Genomic DNA, 27,165 nt, shown 5'->3' on the forward strand with positions numbered 1-27,165 from the left:
TGTTTTCACTTGAATGCAACGGTCATGAATCTCCTCCAATGGCTGGTCATGTATTTCCAATGCAAAATTTTACCAAGTTTTGATTTTCAATTTTGATGACATGTGTCTCCTCTATTCTATAAGATGCTGCAATAAACTCAAATTTGATAAATCATAATTCAACCACCATTACCTACAGAGTTAATTTCATCAAACAGATCCAATTAGAATTGTCACATTCCCAAATCCTGATTCAAGGTTTTCTCATTATGGGCCACGTGGTTAAGAAAAAAGACACTTAGAATCAGAGAGATGTACAGTGGGGAAACAGATCCTTTGGCCCAATTTGTCTCTGTTGACCAGATATCCTAAGTTAATTTAGTCCCATTTGCCGGCATTTGGCCCATATTCCTCTCAACCTGTCCTATTCATATACCCATCCACATGCCTTTTAAACGTACAAGCCTCCACCACTTCCTCTGGCAGCTCATTCCATACATGCTGTTCGCTCTATCCACGTCCCTCGTAATTGTATAAACTTCCATATGGTCAGCCCTGAACTCCAAAGTTCCAAGAAATAGCTGCCTGTTCAAGCCCACGGTATACCTCCAACCTCCGATGCTCGTAACATCCTTGTAGATCTTCTCTGAACCCTTTCAAGTTTACAACATACAACAAGACGGCACAGAATAGGCCCTTCGGCCCTCAATGGTGCGCCGACAACTTTCCTCTCGCAAGGAGACCAAAATCGATTGCAGTATTCCAAAAGCAGCCGAATCAATGTCCTACATGGCTGCTAAGTGATCTCCCAATTCCTATACTCAATGCACTGACCGATAAAGGTGAGCACACCAAATGTCTCCTTCATATCCTTTCTACCGGTGGCTGTACTTTGATGGAACTACGAAACTGCACTCCAGCGTCTCTTTATTAAGCAACACTCCCCACAACCTTCAGTGTATACTTGCTGCCCTGATTTGCCTTTCCAAAATGTAGCACCTCACATTTATCTAACCTCAACTCCATCTGCCACTCCTCAGTTTATTGGCCCTTGTCAATGTCCCATTGCATTCTGAGGTGACCTTCTTGGCTGGCTACTACACCTTCAATCATTGGGAAACTTACTAACCACACCTTCTATTTTCATATCCAAATCATTGCATCACTTCAACTCCCCCTCCCACTCCCTGGACGACATGTCCATCCTGGGCCTCTTCCAGTGTCACAACCATACCACCCAGAAAGTAGAAGAGCAGCACCTCATATTCCGTCTCGGGAGCTTCCAACTCAAAAGCCTCAATATGGACTTTGCCACCCTCAAAATATCCCCACCCGCTAGCCTCATCCCAAGACTAGTTCCTCCCCTCATCCCTGCCTCCATGACCTGTCCGCCTTCTCTCCCACCTATCCACTCCTCCCACCTCACTGACCAACTCCCACCACTGCTTGGAATTATTATTCTTTTCACACTTCATCAGCTCGACGTGATTTCTAAAATCTATTTTCCAATTGTTGGAAAAAGTGAGATAAAGTAAAAGAAGTTACATTCTTACCACTCGGGAAATCTCTGAATATTCTTCTGTTGAAAGGCCGCCAAGGAACGATGCAATTCTTGTGTCACAAACGCTGTGAGGGAGACATCTTTTTCGGTTCCACTAACTCCACCCTCAGGAAGACAAACCCACATAACATATCTAGCGACTTAAAGCATACTCTATTGTTGCCCAAGGTGGAGAGCTGGATGAACACAGCAGGCCAAGCAGCATCAGAGGAGCAAGAAAGCTTGTGTTTCGGGACGAGACCCTACTTCAGAAAATTGGCGCTGGAGAATCTGAGATGACAAGGTGTAAAGCCGGATGATACTGCTTGGCCTGCTGTGTTCATCCAGCTTTACACCTTCTTATCTCAGATTCTCCAGCATCTGCAGTTCCTACTGCCTCTATTGTTGCCCTTTCACTTTACTGAACTAATATGAGCCAGTAGTTTTGTTTAGGCCCGTGTAATCTTACAGTTATTGGCCTGTACAAAATCCTGAATTAATTTTGATCGACTGACAGGAGGAGAGATGAATTTTATAGAAATTTTTGTTTTCTACCAATTTGCAGAGGGCATTGTGGGCGATTGGAGGACAGTGTTATTATCCTCCAGGTTTGCGGACTGCATCGTTACCAACTTGCCCATTTGTATATACATACAATATTCATTATGTACCAATGAAACATAATAAACCAATACTGCGTACTAAAAACAACCCTCACATATCAATGGAAATTTAATATTTATCACAGAGCTTGAAGGATTGAATTCAATGATACAAAGCAAAAACCAGTGAAGTAGAGTGCAGTTGGTCAGCACTTTTGCCTCTAAGTGGAGGTTTGCAGTTTGAGGCCACCCAAGAACAAGCAAGCTCTGTCTAACTCCAAGGGCAGCACGGTGGCTCAGTGGTTAGCACTGCTGACTCACAGCGCCAGGGACCCAGGTTCGATCCCACCGTTGGGCGATCTTCTGTGCGGAGTTTGTACATTCTGCCCATGCCTGCATGGGTTCCTGCTGGGTGCTCTGGTTTCCTCCCACAGTCCAAAGATGTGCACGCTAGGTGTCTGGGCCATGCCAAACTTGCCCATTGTGTTTAGGGATGTGCAGATTAGGTGTGTTAGTCATGGGAAATGTAGGGTTACTGAGGAAAGGGTCGGGGGATGAGTCAGGGTGAGATGCTCTTTGGAGGGTGGCCGTGGACTTGTTGGGTCAAAAGGGGCTTGTTTCCACACTGTAGGGATTCTATGATATGGAAGTATCTTTTGAAGTAGGCATTCATGGGTATGCTGTAACAGAGACCTTGAAATACTGCACAACAAATATTTGGAACTAGACTGTCAATTCAGACACCATCAAAAAAGGTCATAGAAGTTGTCACCGATATAAAGCAGGATTGATGAAAATCCAGCAGGAAATGGTGTCAAAAGGCTCAGTATCTTTTATTCATCTCCAGTTATTTTGTCCAAGGCACTGGATGCTGGCAGGATTGAAACATTTAAGAAATGCTTCACAAATCACATATAAGGACCTGCACATCTTTGAACAATGGGAGGTAACTGGCAGAAGCCCCTCGCAGACGCGGGGAGGACGTGTCAATTCCACACAGATAGTTACCCAAGACTGGAATCTCAACTGGCTCCCCAGTGCATGAGCAGCTCTAACCACTGAGCAACTACCTTGCCCAGAAGGGGTTTTATAAGCGCATACTTTATTTCCATTCATAGTTGGGGAAAGACAGATCCAATGCTGTATGTCCAACCAAAATAACCTATTGTAGATATCATGACAACAATCATAAATGATTTTGAATAAGTAAATCAAAAAAATTGAAATAGTTTCCAAGCCTAAATACTCGATATGGTGCATTTAAGATGAATAGCGCAACAACAAAAAGGCCATATTTTATGTGACCATCGGAAACACTTGAAAACTTGCAACAATATAGTCACGAGGAGAGATCTGGACTGGCTTGATGATGCACTCCTTCATACACTGCAATGAAACTCCAAAGATCACAAATTCTCCTTCAATACCGTGTTATAACAGTGACTGCATCAACCTGTGTTTATGGGCCTGACTGGAAGCCCACACAACATGCATAAACAAAAAAATAATCTAAGGTGATAGGTGAAATAAATGTATGTATGCAACGTCTTTGAAAAGCAATCATTTCTAGCGGATGCAAGCCCATAAGGAATCTCGTTTCGCAGATTATATTCATTTGCACTACAGTTCACGCCAGTCAGAATCAGTTTTCGTTTCATGACAGATAACTAAAATGTCCAAAACAATGAACTTTGTTTGATCAGAAGATTTTAAGTAAGGACTATGTCTTGTGTGAGCTGATGGCATTCGGGGATGGAGAAGGTACACTCACTGCTGGCATCTTGACACCATTGAATGAGCAAGCGTGGACGCAAAGGTTGTAACAGGTAACAATTGGACAGGCAATATCTTTTGAGCTCCTTCCCAGCAGGCCTGTAATACTCTCAAGCTGTGCTAGACCCTCACTTACTCCACCTTACGTACTCTGCCTTTTTCTTTTCGACAAGAAGCACCTCTGTACCAGTCATCCAAGGCTCCTTAATCTTACCCCTTCTTACCTGTCTCAGAGGAACAAATTTATACATCACTCGCAACAACTGCTCCTTGAACAGCTCCACATGTCTGCTGTGCCCTTTCTGTGGAACAATTGCTCCCAATCTGTACTTCCCAACTCCTGTCTGATAGCATCATAGTTTCCTTGACCCCAGTGAAATATCTTCCCCTTGTAACTGCTCCTTTCCCTTTCCATGGCTATGGTAAATGTGAGGCTCTTGCGGTCACTGTCGCCAAAGGGCTCTCCCACCACGATATCTGACACCTGTCCTGGCTCATCGCCGAGCACCAAATCCAAAACGGCCTCCCCCCTCGGCCTGTCCACATACTGAGTCAGGAAACCCTCCTGAACACACCTGACAAAAACGGCTCCATCCAAACCATCTGCACTGAGGAGGTTTCAATCTATATTGGGAAAGTTGAAGTCACCCAAAACAACAACCCTGCTACGTTTGCACTTTTCAACAATCTGCCGGCCAATGAGTTCTTCGATCTCCCAACTGCTATTAGGGTCCGTAGAAAACCCCCAGTGAGGTGACTACTGCCTTGCCGTTCCGAACTTCCACCCATACTGACTCAGTCGACAAACCTTCCTTGGCAACATCAGCCCATACCACCTCGGTAGACGAGTCCTCAGAGGTTCTTTCAGCCGCTGTTATACTGTCCTTGACCAACAAAGCCACACCTCCCCCTCTTTTACCACCTTCCCTGACCTTAATCAAAGATCTAAACCCTGGAACCTGCAACATCCATTCCTGACCCTGCTCTATCCATGTCTCCGAAATGGCCACAACATCGAAGTCCCAGGTACCTATCCAAGCTGCAACCTCACCTACATTATTCCGGATACTCCTGGCATTAAAGTCGTCACACTTCAATCCAGCTTGCTGTCTGCCAGCACACTCCTGTGACAGTGAGGTCCTGACCATATCCTCCCTACGCTCATCCTCCTGTGTACTAGGACTACACCTCAGTTTCCCATCCCCCTTCTGAGCTCGTTTAAATCCACCCGAATGGCACTAGCCAATTTTCCACCCAGGATATTCGTGCCCCTCTGGTTCAAGTGGAGACCGTCCTGTTTGTACAGGTCCCACCTTCCCCAGAATGAGCCCCAATTGTCCATGTACCTGAAGCCCTCCCAACTGCATCATCCCTGCAGCCACGTGTTCAGCTGAAATCTCTCCCTGTTCTTTGCCTCGCTATCACGTGGTACGGGTGACAAACCAGAGATGACCACTCTGCTTGTTCTAGCTCTCGGCTTCCACCCGAGCTCCCTCAAATCCTGCCTGACATCCCTATCCCTCTTTCTACATATGCCGTTGGTGCCTATGTGGACCACGACTTGGGGCTGGTCACCCTCTCCCCTCAGGACCCGAAAGAGACGATCCGAGACATCACAGACCATGGCACCTGGTAGGCAATACACCAATCGTGAGTCTCTTTCGTTCCTGGCAAATCTTCTATCAGTCCCTCCAACTATTGAGTCCCCAATGACGATCACTCTCTTCCTATCCCCGCTCCCCTTCTGTGCAAGAGGGACAGACTCGGTGCCAGAGATCTGCACCCTACCGCATGCCCCTGGTAAGTAGTCCCCCGGAACAGTATCCAAAACGGTATACTTGTTTTTCAGGGGAGCAACCACAGGGGATTTCAGGGGAACGACCACAGGGGAAGGTTGGTCAAGCTACACCGGGTAAACGTACATTTTTGGCTGAAGAAACATGTGTTTCAGTGTGAGCTAATGGAAGAAGCCATGGAGTCAAAGCTAAACATTTCGACAATAAGACAACCATTCTTAAAAGCAGCAGAGAGCATGAAAAAGAAATGAGCGGCTTTAATATCCACTTAAAATTTATGTGGAATATCAGATGGAATTTTCTTATTGACTCCATTGTGCAATCATGTCAATCTAAAAATGTGAACTGCATTCATTAATACTAGCCAGAAACGGACTTTGTAGTAAATGGTTTGACGATTTTCTGGATCTGGAACATCCCTTTTCCTTCTCCAACGAAGATCGTACCAACCTATGGTACCAAACTGTGAGTCAAACGGACATGACTCGTAATCTTTAAATTCCTCATCAAAACAGTCTCATCGTATGGTTCTGTGCAATAAAAGAGAAAGAATAAACATGTTTCCCACAATTTTGCTGATGTTTACGAACAGAATGCACAAATTCAAAAAGTTTGAGCTGGCATGTCTGCTTCCTCCAGCCTGTTTAAACTGTTCCATTCAATGTGAAATTTGTGATACGTTTTAGCACACAGGTCTATTTGATCTGTGCCACCACCTTCTATTCGTCATACATGCTTTCCCCACCTTCCTGTAATACATTCCTTGAAGTGTTCAATGAGATTTTGATTTTAAATCTTATCGTCATATTCTTTTGATTCTCAAGCATCAATGAATCTGATGTTGCCGCCATTCCATGCAGTGCATAGCACATCAAACAGGAGTCTTACTCTTGCCATGAGCACTGAGGTAGTACGGGATCATAACTGTCTCACAGTTCAGAAAGAAATTCTACATATAGGGCTATGTAGAGTCATGCAGTTAATTTTATTTGACATGCTATTTCTTTTCTTCACAAATATGCTGGATTTAAAGTGATCTTCACCCTCATTTAAAATGAATCCAATATCCAACCATCTGTAAAACTAGCATATCCAAATTTTAGTTTGAGTTTAGTGTTTCACAAATATATTACTTTTTAAAAAATTATATTTGAGTCAACATTAACATTTCATTCCCTGACAGCGGGTGAACTTACTTTTAAACTCCCATTTTCCTTCGGTATGAACGGAGAGGTGAGCCTTTTTGCAAGCACCGAAAGTCTCCACCAGTTTACACTAAAACTTGCGGAACTGTAAGTTTCACAAATATGTTCCTATTAAACACTAATTCCTATTGAAGCAGTATGAAGCTAAATTCATTCAACTGGACAGCAAAAACGGTCAAGATTTTAAAAGCAAGTTACCATTTTGAAGTCACTCTTTGAACTAAATTCCATCTTGGTGTCTGAGAGTCCATAGGTTCCTCACTCTCAACGAACCAGTCAAACTGTCATGCAATTACTGAAACACACAGACAAAAAACATCAATGTTAACGGTCACGAAGATTTTGAGAGTGATTTGGAATTCATACTCAATACCCACTGGGGAAAATCTGTTCCAATCTGGATAGTACTCACTTATTACCATCCCACCTACCTTCCCCAGCACCTCCTCCCCCTCCACACTAATTGTTTCTGAGCTCCCTTCCACCCTCCATTTCTCAGGAAGGGTCCTGACCCAAAACCTCAACTTTCCTCAGCCTCTGATGCTGCCTGCCCTGCTGTGTTCCTCCAATGTGTTATCTCAGACACCAACATTGGCAGTTCTTACTATCTGGATAAATCATTCTCACCTTGTAACAAGTGATTTTAGGAATCACTTAAACACTCAAAGTACTCACAGTCAGTGTCCCATTTCCTTGACCAGTCAATTTGATGTGAATCTTTCTTCCAAGCGGAAGCTAGAACAACAATTATATTTGAGAATCAAACTCTTCATTGCATCACCAATATTTCCTTGTCTGTTTGAAACATAAGATAATGAAATAATCATGGACAGATTGGCCAACAGTGTCATTTAATGCGTGTTACAACCATTGAAGTGATCTTTAAAAAGCTGTTGTCATACAACACACCACTTTTTGAGATGCAGCGATGAACAAACTTCCTGAGACGCAAATAATATATGCCGAATTAATTCCAAAGAATACCTTTACAATTAAAAAGAAGCTAAAAATTTCTTTACATTGTCATGCTTGTCAGATTGCTATTAGTCAATGGAAATCGTGCAGAATAATTATTTATTCCCAGATGAAAAGGAAGCGTATACATTTCATTTTCACATCTTATCCAAGAGAGAAAAAAAAACACCTTCATGAATGCATTGTCAAACAAGAAGACTCACAAAAAAAGTCATTTGGCCCATTGAATTTCCTCCATCATTCGGTGAGATCATGGTTGATCTCATTACATTTATCACGACACAACATTTCCACCAAACCCTCCCTATCGCTAATACATTCCGATCCAAGTAACATCCTGGTAAATCTCTGTTTCTGTGCCATGCCTTGTCTTTCTAAATATTTTTTCAGTCATCTACAAATTTAGCCACAGCACATGCACCTCTTTCCTCCAAGTCATGAAAAAACAAGCACAAGAGCTGTGGTTCCTTCAGCGCGACCTCATTTCTTACTGACAAGCCAACCCTGGCATCTCTGTCTATTTGTATCGGAGATAATGGGAACTGCAGATGCTTCAGAATCCAAGATAACAAAGTGTGGAGCTGGATGAACACAGCAGGATGAAGACACAGAAGTAGAAGGGTCTCGGCACGAAACGTCAGCTTTTCGCTCCTGAGATGCTGCTTGGCCTGCTCTGCTCATCCAGCTCCACACTTTCTTATCTCTGTCCATTTGCCTGTTCTTTCTATCGGACATGAATCATTGGCTATTTCGTTCCCAACACTTATCCCCTAACAACCACCTCTCTGTGATACCCAGAGTGATGTATCTGTCAATTTCAATCTGCTCCACAAACTCATTCACTTTGTTTCATACACTCCCTGCAATTCAATACAAGATCTTCAGTCTGGCATTTACAGCCACCCTTCTTATCTGCTGCAGCTGAAGTGACACTCCTGACCATTTCCATACTTTTTGTCCTATTACTTGCTCTGGCAACTTTGCTGAGCACTTACCAGCTTCTAATTCTTTCCACAATTTTCCATGCAACTGAGCTCACCCGCTCCACACTTTTTATTTTAACACCCTACCCCAAGACCGAGCCCTGTATTTTGCCAGGATACTTGTCCCAAAATGATTCTCATCGAGCCTATAACACCAAGAATGACTCCCTCCTTCCCTGTACCGATGCCAATGTCCCATGAATTCAAACACATTTCTGCCAGGCCACCATTTAAACAATGCATTTACATCTATAATTATGCTCACACCGTGCCAAATTGCTCAGATAATAATCCAGAGATTATTACCATTCTGGTTCTGCTTTCTCATTCAGCACCTCGGTGCTCATAATCCCTCAGCAGAACCGCTTTCCTCTTTCTTCCATATCAATTGTACCTGTGTGTACCACAATAGCTGGATTTCTACTCCTCCCACTTCAAGTTCCTTTGTAGCCGAGATGGAATATCCTGAACCTGGGCACCAGGCAGGCAACACGACTTTTGAGACTCTCGATCCTAGTCACAACGAACAGTTTTCATTCCCCAAACTACACTACCTCTGATTATAACTACATTTCACTTTTTATCCCCTCCTGAATGTCCCCCCTGTACCACAGTGCTATCGTCAGTTTACTCATCTTCCCCATACCCTGCACTCTCATCCACACACGAAGAAAGAATCTCAAAGCTGTTAGATAAGATCAAAGGCCAAGGTTCCTTCTGCACTACATTCTGGATCCTTCCACCTGCCCTGTTCTTAGTCACAGTCTCACGTCTCTGGCCACTGACCGAGTTTCAGCTAGTTAATCTAAGGTGTGTGACTGCCTCCTGAAGCAGAGCAATCCCTGCTAACTCTGCCCCACACGATTTGTTGATTGGTCAAAACTGAGATTCCAGTTCATCAACCCTGAGCTGGAGTATGGGGTCTGACCACTCCGCCTTCATGTAGGTATAAATCATCATCTGGCCTGGCATCTCCATTTCAATTACTTCGATCTTAATTTGATTTGAAAACATTCTGGTCTTTTAGTTTGTAGCCTGTAAATATTTCTCCGGTTTACTTTCAATCTGAAAGCTACCGATAATAGATTCTTAAACCAGAAGCGATCACCAACGAATGAGCCTGATTCACCCTCCGGGTCCCTGATTCTGGCTTCAATTTACTCTGTCTCAAAAAAAAAATGCTTACAAACTATCAGGCAAAAAAAGCAAGCAAATGGCACCTCTTACACTCTGCACTGACTTACCGCATTGCCACCAAGTTCCCCAAAATATATATTCACTTGGTGCATTTCACTCGAGATGTGATCTCTCCTTCCAGAACGTGCAAAGCATTCTGATCCAAAGCAATAGACGACCTTCAAAACCTCAGCTCTCAGCTTATTACTTTTGAGTATATTCTCAAATGCTTTCTCCAAGTCCAAACACAACACATTTACTGGTTTTCCTCTATTAATTCTCCTTCCAAAACTTCCTCCAAAAACCCAAATAAATCAGCCAGACACAATTTCTCTTTCAGCAGGCTGTGGTGATTCTGTTTGATTAGATTCTGATTTTCCAAATGTCCTGCTACTATTTTCTTCACAGTTGATTGCCACCTATTTCCAACAATAGATGTTAGGCTGGTTCGGTTGTAGTTATCTGCTTTTTGCCTCTCTCCTTTTTAAATAGGGATATCACATCGGCATTTTTCCAGCCCTCAGATGCTTCTCTCGAATCTAAAGCTTTTTGGGAAATTACAATCAATGCAGACACCGACTCTGAAGCTCATTGTTTAGAATCCTAGAAAGTAAACCATCACGGCAAAGAGTCTAATCTGCTTTCACTCCATTAGATTGTCTACTGCTACTTCTCTCATGGTACTGATGGTGTGGTAGTGATGTGTTTAATTCCTCCCTGTATTCTTTACTAATAAGGGGATCCTTGAAGTATCTTCCACTGGAAAGACTACCCTTCTCTCATTGTCGTTGTTCCTTGATTTAAAAATTAACCTGGCCATCTCAGCCGAGCATATAATTAATGGCATTACCTCTAAAACCTTCTCTGCTAAAGTGTTCAATAGATTGCTACAACCTGAAACATGTAATTCTCCCCCTAAATTAATAGGCAACCAATTTGAAAATGTGGCCTCTGGTCACAAAATCTTTGACAAATAGGAGTAATCTCTACGGATATACACTATCAAGTCTCTTAAGAATCTTAAATGTTGAAAAAATAAGATTTTTTAAAATCTTATAAACGCCAATGAATGTCGTCCCAGCCTGCCCAACATTCTTACGCATGGCAATTCCCTCTGCCATTTCCGAAATCAACCCAGTCAACATGAGGTGTACGGCCTCCGCAGCATTCACTCTGTGGCCGTACATGACTTTAAGTTACCATCCTGCTGCTACTTCTCGACTTCTATTTGCGATGCAGTCCTCTGTCCATCCTAACATACTACTCTTGAACACATGGGCTCTTTTCTTTTGAGACACCTTATGAGCTGTACCTTATCAAATGCTTTGTTGAAATCTCAATGGACTACATCAACTGGTGGTCCTTCATCAGTAATGTTTGTTTCCTTCTCAAAGCACTGTAGCAAGTTTGTCAAGTATTATTTCCCCTTTATAAAAGGATGTTAACTCTGTAGGATGTTATAGCACACTCAGTACCCTGTTATTTCATCTTTCATTGCCGGCATGAACATCTACCCAGGTTGACCTAAATTGGCAATAATTGCTTGCTATTTTATCGAAGTATTTTTCTCATCATGGTGTTATGTTCACAATCTTTCAATCCTCTGAGAATTTTCCCCAATCTAAGGATTTTTGCGACATTATCATCAGTGCATCCCTAGTATCTGTAGCTGCATTGTTCAACATGAGAGGATACAACTCATCATACCCCTTGGATATTTTCTCTACTGATTGGAGTCATGTTTGGAATTCTATGCAGTGACATTCATTTTTAACAGTTTGCGAAATACTACCAGGAACAGAAATTGTGATCCAGCTGCAACTAAGCGATAGCTTTCAGCACAGAAGAAAGTATTTGAATTCATTATGACCCGAATCACTCCTGAAAAGGGCAATACAATTTGCCTCAGTCCATAATGTTCTTTCTCGAACATCCTGAGATGTATTATCTGTATTTCTTCAAATTTACCACAGATTCTGTTTCAATCACCCTTTCAGCAACACGCATGACAACATTTCGGCATTCTTAGTCCCCCTGTAGCCTCCGTTGCACGTGTGCATTGTTAGACGATTATTTGTTTGTGTGCCTGCTTTTTTGCTCAAATGGTTAAAGGTAAGTTGGTGTTCTTTTGTCATCAGAGCTATTGCCTCCTCATTCTCATCTTCCTTGTTTTATCCTGTGCTGGAATATTTAATTTGTTGACATATCTGAAATATGTTGTTGAATGGATTGGGTTTTGTAACATGGCATTCCCCATAGACCATCTACCGATACTGTTGCTTGTTCTGACAGTTATTATCTTGCAGAGTGGAAAATGCAGTTTGAAAGCAATGGAACATTGTTGATGAAGAAGTTGATGCATAAATTGCTGCGATCTTCCAAACTACAAACTCACCCTCAATTCTTTCTCGGTCAGAGCATTATGCCGGCGCAAATGAATCGTGTTCTCAATGGGACTTCCAAAACCATGGAATTGAATTTGCATGTTGATTTCTTCTTCCCTCTTCAGAAATGCAATGTCGTATCGTGATGAAGCTTCCAAGGCAATGATTGTGTCCTTCAATGAAGGGAAAAGTGACTTTTAGATTCATGGAAATATTTCAGTACTTCCACATACATGAAATACAAACATTCTCCCTGCATGCTGACCCAAGTCCGCAAGACTAGGGCATGACCCAGTTTCATTTTATCGTATCTTTCCGATTTTACATGCCACGGGATATTCATTCAGGTGTAACAGAAATGTTGATCATGGAAATTTATCACCGTTTTAATAAATAATGGCAAATTTTCAACATCTTGCAAGTGTATGAAGGCTCAATCTCATGACACCTTGCCTGCTGCACAAAGACATTCTTACACTGCTTTGAGTGTTAGGGCTCAAACAAAACACAATCATTACACAAATGCATCAACATGCTACTTTCAATAGGATCTGGCGCAGGCTTGGAGGGCCGAAGCGCCTGTTCCTGTGCTGTAATTTTCTTTGTTCTTTGACCAGAGAAAAAGGAAAAGGGAGGTGTATAACAGTCATCAAGGGAACAAGAGTCCCTGTGGACGCACTAACGTCAACCAGGCCAACATCCCCAGCACTGAGGCACTGACCATCCTCGATCAGCTACAATGGGCTGGACACTTCATCTGTATGACTGACACGAGAGTCCCCGCATGTTCTCATCCCAGCTTCAAAACAGCAGGTGAGACCCAGATGTGCAGAGGAAGCACTCGGTGATAAACTCAAGTCCTCAATGGCGAAGTGCGACATTCCTGCAGACACCTGGGAATCGCCGGTCTCAGACGGCCGAAAGCCTGAAGAGCACCTGGGAAGGCATCAAACACTTTGCGGCTTGCCTTTGGAAGCAGCGGAAGCCATGCAGCCACACCAACACCTCCCTCACCCCATCCCACGACTGCCTTCTGCCCCGAGTGCAACAGAGCCAACGGTAGCTGCATCGGTCTGTGCAGCCGGCGATCAATTCAGCCTGAGAGTGGGAGAGTGTCATCCATATCTGCGAGAAACCACCATGATGATGATGATGTATAGTGTGCAGGGGCATCTCGTCACAGCAAATCAGAGAACAAATACAGGGCAACAGAACACTGGTGACCAAGATTAGGATGAGGGAGAATCTCAAAATCTTCTGCAAGTGTCTCAGAGGGAAAGAGAAAACCCAGGGAAAACCAGGTCTCATTAGGGATGAAGAGGCAAATGAACGGTTTGAACTGGAGGGCAATGTCAGGTGTTAAACGAGAATTTCACATCAGCTTTTACATGTGAGAAGGAGCACACAATTCTCGGACAGAATTAACAGAGACTGGGGAGATGTTCGGTGTTTTGGTGAATTTAAAATTGGACAAATCCCAGGTTTGGATGAGGTGTATGCCACGATGCCCAGGGAGATGAGAGAAAAAATTCCACTCGCCCTCATACAGAGCTTTCAAAAGTACCAAAGGACTGGAGAACAGCTAACATCGTTCCACTTATCAAAATGCGTGACAAACATAAAGCAGAGTATTACAGACCGGTGAGTATCACATCAGTAGATAGGAAAATATTGGAGAAAATTCTGAACGGCAGACGTAATTTCCATTTCAAGAAGTGGGGCCTGATCAGCGACCGTCAGCATAGCTTTGTCAGAGGGAGGTCACGCCTCACAAACTTAGATGATTCTTTCAAAGAGGTGACAGAGTGTGCAGATGGGAGTTGATGTAGTGAAAATAGATTTCAGCAAAGACTTGGACAGGGTCCCAAATGGGAGCGTGGCAAAGAAGGTAAAGCTCGGGGGGTCCAGGAAAATACAGCAAGTCGAATCCAAAGTTACAGATTGGTCAAATGGGCAGGTCAACGGTAGATGGAATGTTAACCCTGATCAATAAGGCAATTTGGACAAACTAACAAGGCAAGGAATCATTCAAAGAAATGTCAGGACACTAGGAAGATCAGAGGAATGGTGTGATCTTGGGGTGCTTGTCCACAGATTCCTGAACATGGAATGGCAGCTTAAAGGGACAGTTCAGAAAGCATATGGCTCAAGAGCTGTGCAGGACTTTTGTTAGGCCCCAGCTGAAGTGCTCAGTGCAGTTCTGGTCTCTCCATTATAGAAAGGAGGTGTTTGCATTTGAGCATGTGTGGAGGACATTCATCAGGATGTTCTGAGGGGGTGAAGCATTTTAACTCTTGGGAGAGTCTGGATACGTTTGCGTTAGCAATAACTGCTAATGCTGGAGTCTGAGATCACACAGTGTGGAGCTGGGGGAACACTGCAGGCCGGGCAGCATCACTGTTGCCGATCTCTGATTAAAGGTCTAGGCCTGAAACATCAGCTTTTGTGCTTCCGAGATGCTGCTTGGCCTGTTGCGTTCAGCCAGCTCCACACTGTTCTCTTGGATTCTCCAGCATCTGCAGTTCCCATTGTATCTAGCATCACTGTTTTATCTGGATAAGGTTGGCTTGTTTTCTTTCGAGTAGAGAAGGTTGAAGGAGGTCCTGAAAAAATTGTTTCGATTAATATGGGTATAGGCGAGGTAAAAAGAAGGTCCATAATGGGGTCGGTCGGGGGGCGGTGGTGGTAGAGGAAGAGATACATACATTTAAGCTAAAAGCTCAAGGACAATGCCAAAAGGAAAAGTGATGCACAGGCAAAGTGCATGTAAGAATTTAACCAAGGATTAACACCACTGAAGAACTGGAATTTGTGCCAATGCACCAAACCTGCAGATGAAAATGCAGTGTCCAGTTTGATTGCAAACAGCATCAACCACCAGTTAGTAACATGATCAATGGAAATATCTGAATGCCTGCTGTTGTGATCTCAACAATTTACCTGCGTCGAGTGAAATCCACCACCATAGTTCTGTTACATCGTTAGCCACCTCGCAATCGGTGTTGCATAGTCAATATCATTCCTTGACAACGCTTGAAGCAAGGCATAAGCAGTGGTTTCCACAGTCATCGCAGAAGCCTGTGCTGCTTCAATTGGATACGGCTTCTCGTCCTCCAACAATGGAGGCTTTCCAGGAACCAACATCACAATCTGTCATTTGAGAAAGGGATTAGCTGAGAATAAAGTTTACATCATATAGATTTTTGTTTGCATTTCACCAACATAACAATGGTTTTCTGGTCAAGATCCACCATTGTCTCACCACTGATGTCTATAACATGCTCCATACTTCCCACTCAGTGATGGGTCCTTTTGTTTGGGAAAAATAGGCACCTTCGAATGCAAATGAATCAAGATGAGCTTGAGTTTCTCATCAGGCTACATGGCAGTTATTACAAGATGTTACGAACAAAAGGTGAAGAGGCAGATCAAACCATTCAGAGCATCAGTCTGGATGATCTTCTTGCCCTCATCCTGAGGAGGCATCACAGATCTTAACTTACTCGCAAATCAAGTTATTTCACGCAATGACAAGACTGAATGTTCGGGATACTGCAAATGCCATGGCACCTGGCAGCATCCGACAAACTGTATTGGAACAATGTGCCCCAAGGTCAGCACACCAACAGTAAATGTTTTCCAGTACATTTTTAAACACTTGCGACACTCACATTTCAGAGAAAGATGACCTATCATGTAATAGTCAGACAAATTGTGCTGACCAATTATGGCCTCAATGTATTCTCAATCATCAGCAAAGTAATGCAACATCTGGATGACAGTGCTGTCAAACAGTTGCACACTAAGGCTCAGTTTACTTTTCGTCAGGCTCACACTTCTCATAACCTCATTCAGGATTTACCACAAATATGATCAGAGATCCTGAGCTTGAAAAGGAAGGAAAGTGCAATCTGTCATTTCCACCCTGGCAACTTCTGATTGAATGTGGTGTGAAGCAGACGAATAGAAAATTGAGTCAGTGGCATTCACTGGATACCTGCACTGGTTGAAGTCATGTCTTCATTTGAACCAAAGTGGAGACATGAATGTTCATTGAATATTGTCCAGGTGTCCAGCAGAATTCATGACTTTTCCAACAGTGAAATCAATGATGAGAAAATACAGTGAGACTTGCACAACGATCAGGCTTGGCCTGATAAACGATAAGTAACATTTGCACCACACAAGTGCTAAGCAGCAATCAGCTGCAACAAGAGAGAATATGACCACATCACAAAATTCCATGTCCTTACCTGAACATCATCCTTACATTTTTGTTTTCAATGTACAAGTGCTATCCAAGCCACGCAAGGCTATGCGCCAGGTGTTGGAAATGAGGTTAGAAAAATTCACTGCTTCTCTTTGACTGTCACAGAATCCGTGAGCTTAAGAATTTAATTAAGTCTATCCAAGAGAGTTTCTTGACACAGTATATGGATAGAAGATGGGCCATGCTGGACTTTGTCCTGGTCAGGTAACTGGTGAGAAGGGTGGGAAAGCATTTTGGAAATAGTGATCACAACTCCTTCAATTTTAAGATTGCTATGAAGAAGGATAAGTCAGGACCTTGGGGGAGAGTAAATTATATCAATTTTAGGTAGGAGCTGGGGAGTGTTAATTGGGGGGAGCTGTCACATTTGCCATATGGGAATTGTTTAAAGGCCTGCTTACGAGTTTAGGATCAGGAAGGAGGAAGGACAAGGATGGCGAGGTAAAGACCCTTGGATAATTGGGGAGGTTGTGAAGTTAGTCAAAAGGGACAAAAACAGAAATATGTCAGGTTTAGGAAACTAAAATCGAACAGGGCCGACATTAGAAAAAGCAGAAAAAGAAAGGGCGATGAAATGACCTTGGCAAGGAGGGTTGAAGGAAATCCCAAGGCATTCTGTGCATACATCAAAAACAAGGGGATAAATAGTGAGAAAGTAGGATCATTCAGGATAAAGGAGGGAACTTGTGTACGGAAGCAGAGGATATGGGCAAGATCCGAAATGAGTACTGTGCATCACTATTCACTCAGGCGAAGGGTGTGGAGGATAGTGGGATTTGTGTGGAGCATGCTCACATGATAACAGCATTTTGAGATCAAGAAAGAGCATTAAGGTGGTTAAGTCCTCAGGACCCAATGGTATCTACTCAAGGATTTTGAGCGAGGTGAGAGAGGAGATTGTCGGGGCATTCAGCAATATCTTTGTATCCTTGGTAACCACTGGAGATGTACTGAGGACGAGCAAGTTGCGAAATGTTCTTCTTCTGTTCAAGAAGGTAAATCGGGTCAATCCAGGAAACTATAGACTAGAGAGTCTCTCATCGTTCATTGGGAAGCTATTGGACAGAATTCTTAGGGATTGTATTTATCTATATTTGGAACAGCATGGCCCAATTAGGGACAGTCAGCATGGCTTTGTGCAGGGCAGGTCATGTCTTACTAAATTGATTGAATTTTTTGAGGAGGTAACTAATGTGATCATTGAAGATAGAGTGGTGGATATTGTTGACATGGATGTTAACAAGGCTTAAAACAAGGCGCTTCACCGTAGGATCATCCAGAAGATTAAGATCCATGGGGTCCGTGGTCACTTAGCTGCTTGGATTCACAACTGGCTTGCCCAGAGAAGGCAGAGGGTGGTGGTGGAAACGTGCTTTTTAGGCTGCAGATCCAGGACTATTGTGTTCTGCAGGGATCTGTACTGGGACCTCTGCTGTTGTGGTATATATATAAAATGACTGAGGTGACAAGATAGATGGATGGGTTACTAAGTTTTTAGACGATAGAATGATTGGTAGAGTGGTAGTTAGGGTAGAAAGTCATAAAAGGATACAGAAGGATACAGATCCATTGCAGAAATGGCAAGTGAATTTTAATCCATTAAGTGTGAAGTGCTCCACTTTGGGAAATTAAATGTTAAGGAAAAATATACAGTTAATGGCAGGACCCTGAGCAGCATTTGTGGACACAGGGATCTTGGGATTCAGTTCATAGCTCCCCGAAAGGGGCCACACAAGTTGATAGAGTGGCAAAGAAGACGCATGGCATGCTTGCCTTTATTAGTTCGGGAATCGAGCACAAGAATCAGGATGTCATGTTCCAGCTTTAGAACACTTTGGTTCGGCCTTAAGTATTGCACTCTTAAGAATTGTATCCAATTCTGGTCGTCATGTTACAGGAAGGACGTGGAGGTTTTGAATACGGTGCAAAAGAGGTTGCCTGGATTTGAGGGCTTGAGCTAGAAAGGAGAGGCTGCAAAGACTCAGGCTGTTTTCTCTGCAGTGGCAGAGGTTGAGGGAAGACTTGATAGAGGTTTACAAATTTATGACATGCATAGACAGATTCTGACTGTAACCCTTCTCCCAGATTTGAAATGTCTAAAACTGGGGGCATGTATTTAAGGTGAGAGGGGGAAAGTTCAAAGGAGATGTCAGAGACAATTCTTATATACAGAGAGTGGTAGGAGTCTGAAAAGCACTGCCGGGGTGGCTGTGGAAGCAGATACAATAGGGCCGTTTAAGACACTTTTATATACGTACATGAATATACAAGGAATGTAGGGATATGAATCAAGGACATTCAGAAGGCTTTAGCTAAATTTGGCATCATGTTTGGCACAACATTGCATGCCAAAGGGCCTGTTCCTCTGCTGAAGTGTTCTTGGATCTATGTTCATCAATGTGACTGGAACCGTAGATCAGAGACAATAGATTCTACAGCAAGTAGACTTCTCAACATCTGTCCACTGCCGATAAACTCCAAATCCGGGTGTCAATGAAATACTCTTCACTCAGCTGAACGAGTGCGACTCAGACAACACTATCGATAAACAACAGCAATGCAGTCAAATCATCCCATTGATTGATCCCCCTTCTTACGTAAGGATATAGGAAAACAAGTCAGCCATTCAACCCTTCGAACACTTTCTACCATCCAATGAGGTTATAACTTAATTGTGGCCTACCTCCATAATGCCTTTGGTCCATATCCCTCAATACTGTTTTTCCTTTCGGTCGAACTGAAAATTTACAATTAACAATGGATCGAGAATGAACTGTTGTTTGAGATGGGGAGTTACAATGAGACAATGCACCAATTCATCAAACTCCTTCCACAGTACCTGATAATTGTGTGAACCCTACCACCCAAAAATATTTAAACAGCAGCTCCAGAATCTGCATGTTCCCTGTCAAAATCAGCAGAATCCTGATCTGGAACTGTATGACTGTTCCTTCATTTCCACTGAGTAAAAGCAATTCATCTCCTGTCCTCAGTAGTTCATTAATATATTCATACCACGTGCATTGCAGCTATTCAACAGGCCGATTCTCCACAACCTTCCCAACAGCAATTCTGGATGGATAGCAAATGCAGCCCAAGAAAGCAACATCAATGACATGCTCGTGAATTTTAAAAATTATAATGACAATATTTGCGGATTATACCAAATCTCCGACTTCATGACGTCTCAAATCCATTCTCCCCCTCTCCCCACTGCTTGGATGTGCATTCATGATTGTGATTTACAAAGAACAGCAACTAATTTGAAACAATTCACTTGCAAAAATAGAACAGAAATCTAGTTTTGTGCAAAACCGATGCAAAACAGATAGTAGCGGATAGCGAAGGGGACTGTTGGAGAATGCAGAATATAGACAGATTGGAGAGTTAGGTGGAGAAATGGCAGATGGAGTTCAATCCGGGCAAATGCGAGGTGATGCATTTTGGAAGATCCAATTCAAGAGCGAACTGTACGGGAAATGGAAAAGCCCTGGGGAAAATTGATGCACAGAGAGATCTGGGTGTTCAGGTCCATTGCACCCAGACGGTGGCAACGCAGGTCAATAGAGTGGTCAAGAAGGCATACGGCACGCTTTCATTCATCAGACGGGGTATCAAGTATAAGAGTTGGCATGTCATGTTGCAGTTTTATAGGACTTTGATTCACATTTGGAATACGGCGCACAGTTCTGGTCGCCACATTACCAATAGGACGTGAATACTTTGGAGATGGTGCAGAGGAGGTTCACCAGGATGTTACCTGGTATGGAGGGCACTAGCTATGAACAGAGGTTGAGTAGATTGGGATTATTTACATGAGAAACACGGAGGTTGAAGGGGGGGACCTGATTGATGTCGACAAAATCATGAGAGGTATAGGCAGGGTGGATAGCAAGAAGCTTTCCATCTCAGAGTGGGGGGATTACTAGACGTCACAATTTCAAGGTGAGAGGGGAAAAGTTTAAGGTATATGAGTGGAAAGTTCTTTATGCAGAGAGTCGTGGGTGCCTGAAACGCGTTGTCAACGCAGGCGTTCGAGGCGGGCACAATAGCGTCATTTAAGATGTATCTAGACAGAAACATGAATGGGCAGGGAGCAAAGGGAACAGATCCTTGGAAAACAGGTGACAGGTTTACATAAAGGATCTGGAACGGCGCATGCTTGGAGGGCCAAAGGGCCTGTTCCTGTGCTGTAATTTTCTTTGTTCTTTTCCTCTTTGAAACACTTTGAAGGCTGGCTATCAGCTAGACAACAGCAGCGATCCCTGGGATTCGTCATTAGAAACATGAAGGAGTTTCCAACATCAATTGGACAGAGAGCGTACTTGAAGATTCAAGTCACTATTTCATCTCCAACTTTCCACCCACACCGGTGCAATGCCCTTTCAGAACTACAGTGCACGTTAGTCCAGAACATGCTGCACTCAAGCCACTTCCATTTTTCCACTTCCTGAACTACAATTTGATCCCTTCATTTCCTGGTTTGTTTGCTTTTATGTTTTTCTCGTCTTGAAGATTTCTACAGTACAAATTTACAGTTGCCCTATTTTAGAAGGATATTTTTAAGCAAGAGTGGGCACAGAAGAAATTTACCAGATTGTTGCTGAGCATGGAAGGTTTCAGTGATAAAGGAGGGTTGGGTCAGCTGGAACTTTTTTCACTGGAGCAAAGGGGGATGAAAGGTGACCTGATCGAGGTTTATAAATAGGACAAGGCTGAATGGATTTGGGCCACGAAGAGGCAGTTGGGACTAGTTTAGTTTGGGATTATGTTGGACCTAAGGGCCCATTTCCACGCTGTACGACTATGACTCTATAAAATAGGCTGACAAGGTCAAGTAACACATACCGTACCAAAACGAGTTAAAAAAAGCACAGCATCCCCTTCAAATTACATCTCACCACAGGACAAGTTAAGGCCAGGCTACTACATAGAACAAACATCAACACTGCATCTCAAACCTCCACTGGAATTGAATAGTTTTGCATTTATCTTGATAAGTGAAACCACATTCTGTTCTCCAACCCTCTGGTACTTCCCTTGTGAGAGGAATTGAAAAACTGGTCAGGGCCACTGAGATTTTCTTTGAGGTAACAAGGTGTACAGCTGGACGAAAACAGCCGGCCAAGCAGCATCAGAGCAACAGGAAGGCTGACGTTTCAGGCCTAGACACTTCTTCAGAAATGGAGGAGGGAGAGGGGGTTCTGAAATAAATAGGGAGAGAGCGGGAGGCGGATAGAAGTTGGATAAAGGAAAAGATAGGTGGACAGGAGACAGGCAGGTCAAAGAAGCATGGATGGAGTGCAGGTGGGAAGTTAGGGAGCAGACAGGGCAGTCCAGAGAGGACGAACAGGTCAAGGGGGCGGGAAGAGGCTAGTAGGTCGGAGGTGGGGGTGGGGCTTGAGGTGGCAGGATGGAATAGGTGGGTTGGTTTTGGGTTGCGGGAGCAGGAGGGGAGATTTTGAAGCTTGTGAAGTCCACATTGATACCACTGAGCTGCAGGGTTCCCAAGCGGAATGTGAGGTGCTGCTCCTGCAATCTTCTGGTGGCACTGCAGGAGACCCAGGATGGACATGTAATCTGAGGATTGGGAGGGAGAGTTGAAACGGTTCGCAACTGGTAGGTGCAGTTCTTTCGTGCATTAGTGACTTGCAAAGGTCCCGAAGCCTCCGCTTGGTTTCCCCGATGTAGAGGCGGCTACATTGGGAACAGCGAATACAGTATATCACATTAGCAGATGTGCAGGTGAACATCTGCTTGATGTGGAAATTTCTTCTTGGCGCCTGGGATGGGGGTGAGGGGGGAGGTATCGAGACAGGTGAAGCACTTCCTGCAGTTGCAGGGAAAAGTGCCGCGTGTACGGGGTGCTGGAGGGGAGTGTGGAGCGCATAAGGGAGTCACCTAAGGGTGGCGAGGGAAAAAATGTCTTCGGTGGTAGGGTCAGAGTGCAGATGGCAGAAGTGTCGGCGATGATGCATTGAATCCGAAGGTTGGTGGGGTGGTACGTGAGGGCGAGGAGGACTCTGTTTTGGTTGTTGTTACGGGGAGCGGGTGTGAGGGGTGAGTTGTGGGAAATGTGGGTGACCCGGTCTAGGGTGTTTTCGACCACTGCCGGGGGGTGGGGGGTAGTTGCGGTCCTTGAAAACTAAAACTTCTCTTTCAAATCCTCCCACCTCCTACAGGCAAAGTGGGTGGCCAGGGTATCCACATGGGCCCAAGCTATGCCTGCCTCTTTGCAGGTGACATGGAACGATCCCTCTTCCGTACCTACACTGGCCCTAAACCCCATCTCTTCCTCCGTGACATTGATGACCGTATCGGCGCCACTAATGTGGTATGCTGCAAAATGTGCTATGTGGTAATCCTTTCACCATGTATATTTCGTAATCAAACAACAAACTAAAGGAAGACAACAAAATATGGGGCTGGATGAACACAGCAGGCCCAGCAGCATCTCAGGAGCACAAAAGCTGACGTTTCGGGCCTAGACCCTTCATCAGAGAGGGGGATGGGGAGAGGGTTCTGGAATACATAGGGAGAGAGGGGGAGGCGGACCGAAGATGGAGAGAAAATAATATAGGTGGAGAGGAGAGTATAGGTGGGGAGGTAGGGAGGTGATATATCAGTCCAGGGAAGACGGACAGGTCAAGGAGGTGGGATGAGGTTCAGAGGCAGAAAATGGAGGTGCGGCTTGAGGTGGGAGGAAGGGATGGGTGAGAGGAAGAACAGGTTAGGGAGGCAGAGACAGGCTGGGCTGGTTGTGTGATGCAGTGGGGGGAGGGGACGAACTGGGCTGGTTTTGGGATGCGGTGGGGCAAGGGGAGATTTTGAAGCTGGTGAAGTCCACATTGATACCATTGGGCTTCAGGGTTCCCAAGCGGAATACGAGTTGCTGTTCCTGCAACCTTCGGGTGGTATCATTGTGGCATTGCAGGAGGCCCAGGATGGACATGTCGTCTGAGGAACGGGAGGGGGAGTTAAAATGGTTCGCGACTGGGAGTTGCAGTTGTTTATTGTGAACCGAGCGGAGGTGTTCTGCAAAGCGGTCCCCAAGCCTCCGCTTGGTTTCCCCAATGTAGAGGAAGCCACACAGGGTACAATGGATACAGTATACCAACTGCACCTCCCAGTCGCGAACCAATTTAACTTCCCCTCCCATTCTTTCGATGACATGTCCATCATGGGCCTCCTGCAGTGCCACAATAATGCCACCCCAAGGTTGTAGTAACAGCAACTCATATTCCGCTTGGGAACCCTGCAGCCCAATGGAATCAACGTGGACTTCACCAGCTTCAAAATCTCCTCTTCCCCCACCGCATCCCAAAACCAGCCCAGCTCATCCCCTCCCCCCACTGCAACCCAAAACCAGTCCAGCCGGTCTCCGCTTCCCTAGCCTGTTCTTCCTCTCACCCATCCCTTCCTCCTACCTCAAGCCGCACCTCCATTTCCTACCTACTACCTCATCCCGCCTCCTTGACCTGTCCGTCTTCCCTGGACTGACCTATCCCCTCCCTACCTCCCCACCTATACTCTCCTCTCCACCTATCTTCTTTTCTCTCCATCTTCGGTCCGCCTCCCCCTCTCCCCCTATTCATTCCCGAACCCTCTCCCCATCCCCCTCTCTGATGAAGGGTCTACACCTGAAACGTCAGTTTTTGTGCTCCCGAGATGCTGTTCGGCCTGCTGTGTTCATCCAGCTTCACACTTGATTATCTTGGATTCTCCAGCATCTGCAGTTCCCATTATCTCCTGGGGGTTACCATTGACTAGAAACTCAACTAGGCTTGGCACACAAATAGATTGGCCACAAGAGCACATCAGAGGCGAGGAATACTGTGGTGAATAATTTACCTCTTGACTCCCTAAAGCCTGTGCATCGTCGACAAGACACAAGTCAGGAATATGATGGAATACACCCTTCTCGCCTGGACAGGTGCAGCTCCAACATTCAAGAAACTTGACACCTTCCAGGACAAAGCGGCATGCTTGATTGGTCCCATATCCTTTCCCACGACTACTGACACTCAGTAGCAGCACTCTGTACTATCTACAAGATGCACTGCAGAAATTCACCAAAGACTCTCAGACAGCACCTTCCAAATCCACTACCAATTCCATCTAGGACAAGCACAGCAAATACATGGGAACACCACCACATGCCTGTTCCCCTCCGAGCCACTCAGCATCCTGACTTGGAAATATATCACTGTTTTTTTTCCACTGTTGCGAGGTCAAAAGACTGGAATTCCCTCCCTAACAGCATGCGGATTGCAGTGGTTCAAGAAGGCAGCTCACCACCACCTTCCCAAGGGTAACCAGGGACGGGCAATAATGCTGACCCAGATAGTGATGGCCCACGTCCCACAACTGAATAAAAATAAACATAAGAACACACACACAGTAACATGACAATGACTAGAAAATCTGTTTTTTTTTGTTTGCTTTCATGATACTTATTGTGGGAATAAATCCCAGCCAGATTAGCAAGAAGAATGTCCATGATTACATGTGGGATTTTTTGCATCGAGCTGAGAGGGTTAATGTTTCATCTTAATTACAATACCTCAGGCAGTGGAGCACTCTTTCTGTCGTCCCCTGCTGTGGGATTTGAACCCCTGAACTACCAGGCAATATATCTCATAAATTTCACTTCTGAGGGTAGGAGATAATAACTTGCAGAAACTATCCTGATGTATCAATGGATTTCCCCTTAGACACAGAACCTTTTCATCATGTTTGTGCAGAAATGACCAAGTTTCTGCATTCAAAGGACAAGCAACAGCTCACACTGCTGGAGAGACTCAGAGAGAGAGAGAGAGAGAGAGAGAGAGAGAGAGCACCAAAAGATGAAAGCGCCATGTGAAGAAATTTCAGTGAGAAATGCAAAAACGTTCCAAATGAAAATTCAAACACAGAAAGCACAATTGCAGTATTATACTGAACGCTGAATTTAATGGAAGTGATGGACATTAGGCGAAGGAAAAAAACAACACTGAACGGTTTGTGTCTTGTATTTTATAGCTGTACTAGCATGATAGATTTTCATGCAGCTCCTGGTCCATTATTAGTTGGTGGGTTTTCAGTGATGGTAGCTATACCCATATTTAAAGCCCACCTCTAGCTGCCCGCAGTGAATTGTATTGAATTATTTATTGTCACTTGCAGTGAATAATACGGTAAGATACAGTGAAAAGCTCCAACTGTTTCCGCAATACAGTGCCATTATGGATGGTCTGAGAATAAAAAGAGTAAAAAGAAAGTTTTTGTTCCACTGCCTCCAGGATGACTCTGAGCCGGCTCACCAAAGACATCTGCACTGCCAGCCCTCTTGCGCCGTCTTGCACCATCTGTGCCAGGTCCACCAACATAGGTGTCGCCACTCTTCAGGAGCCTTGCCACGGGGCTCACATCACTGTCACCAAGTCCCGTGCTCAACACATAATCGCCCCACATACGGGAATTCCCGATTGCAATCCGTCGCCACCTTGCCAATAACCAGGGGTCCCTGCTCCAGGCCTGCAATCAGCGGTGCCTGCCCGCACTGCCACCTTGATGATGCCAGGAGTTCCCACTCTAGGCCCACCACATCCAGGAGTCCCTGGCTCTGCTGGCGACCACCTCGCCAAGAGCCTCGCTCTGGCTGCCTTCACCCAAGGTGTTCTCTTGCCGGTGCCGCCATCTTGAAGCGTGCACAGCAGCTGCTGGCCCCACGTGAGGACGTCCCTGATGCCATTGCCATGGTTTCTGACTGCCAGGAAGCAGCTACCAGTCTTCACGTGGCCCGTGCTCACTGCAACGTCAATCCGGGTGACTCACACGTCAAAAAGATAATCCAGGAAAAAAAAGCAGAAATAAAAAGAATAAAAAGTGAAAGAAAACAGATGGGAGTGGGTGAGCCCCAGGCAAGAGCCCAGACACAACCCTGCTACTCCCTCCTACAAGCAGTGCAGTGGTTTCAGGCACTTGAAGAGTTTGAGTAACAGGCTGAGGTCCAGTTCCTGTTCCTATCTCAGCCAGAGATAACAAGGTGTAGAGTTGGATGAACACAGCAGGCCAAGCAGCATCATAGGAGCAGGGAAGCTGACGTTTTGGGCCTAGGCCCTTCTTCAGAAATTTATGAAGAAGGGCCTAGGCCCGAAACATCAGGTCTCCTGCTCCTATGATGCTGCTTGGCCTGCAGTGTTCATCCAGCTCTACACCTTGTTATCTCAGATTCTCCACCATCTGCAGTTCCTACTGCTTATGTCAACCATCTTGTGTGGAAATGTTGTTCACTGCAGAAAATACAACAAATGCAGACTAGCGTGGTGGCTTGCCTGACAGATATCAGGATGCCATTTAGGAGTTTGCGACAAACCAAAAGCTTTTGTCGTCATTTCCTGATGCCAGTCTGTTGTTTCCAGCATGCACTGAGAGACCACTTACTTACTGATTTTCAATCATGAAGGAGCCACGGGTTTCCATGAAAGACACTTGGAACAT

General features: G+C 44.6%; 1 long non-coding RNA gene across 3 annotated transcripts in view; it reads right to left on the reverse strand.

Annotated features, from left to right (window-relative positions):
• Window positions 1-6,061: 6,061 nt before the first annotated feature.
• LOC132208232 (uncharacterized) overlaps window positions 6,062-27,165 on the reverse strand; it is a 130,064-nt gene continuing 108,960 nt past the window's right edge. For 2 of the 3 annotated variants that reach the window (XR_009444323.1, XR_009444321.1), the window contains exons 2-6: window positions 15,354-15,563; window positions 12,425-12,586; window positions 7,094-7,190; window positions 6,887-6,980; window positions 6,062-6,220 (exon numbers count right to left, since the gene is read on the reverse strand). This is a non-coding gene — a long non-coding RNA (uncharacterized LOC132208232). The remainder of the gene's footprint in view (window positions 6,221-6,886; window positions 6,981-7,093; window positions 7,191-12,424; window positions 12,587-15,353; window positions 15,564-27,165) is intronic. The other variant, XR_009444322.1, reaches the window with a different exon arrangement.

Source organism: Stegostoma tigrinum, unplaced genomic scaffold, assembly GCF_030684315.1.
Source record: "Stegostoma tigrinum isolate sSteTig4 unplaced genomic scaffold, sSteTig4.hap1 scaffold_324, whole genome shotgun sequence".
Classification (NCBI taxonomy): domain Eukaryota; kingdom Metazoa; phylum Chordata; class Chondrichthyes; order Orectolobiformes; family Stegostomatidae; genus Stegostoma; species Stegostoma tigrinum.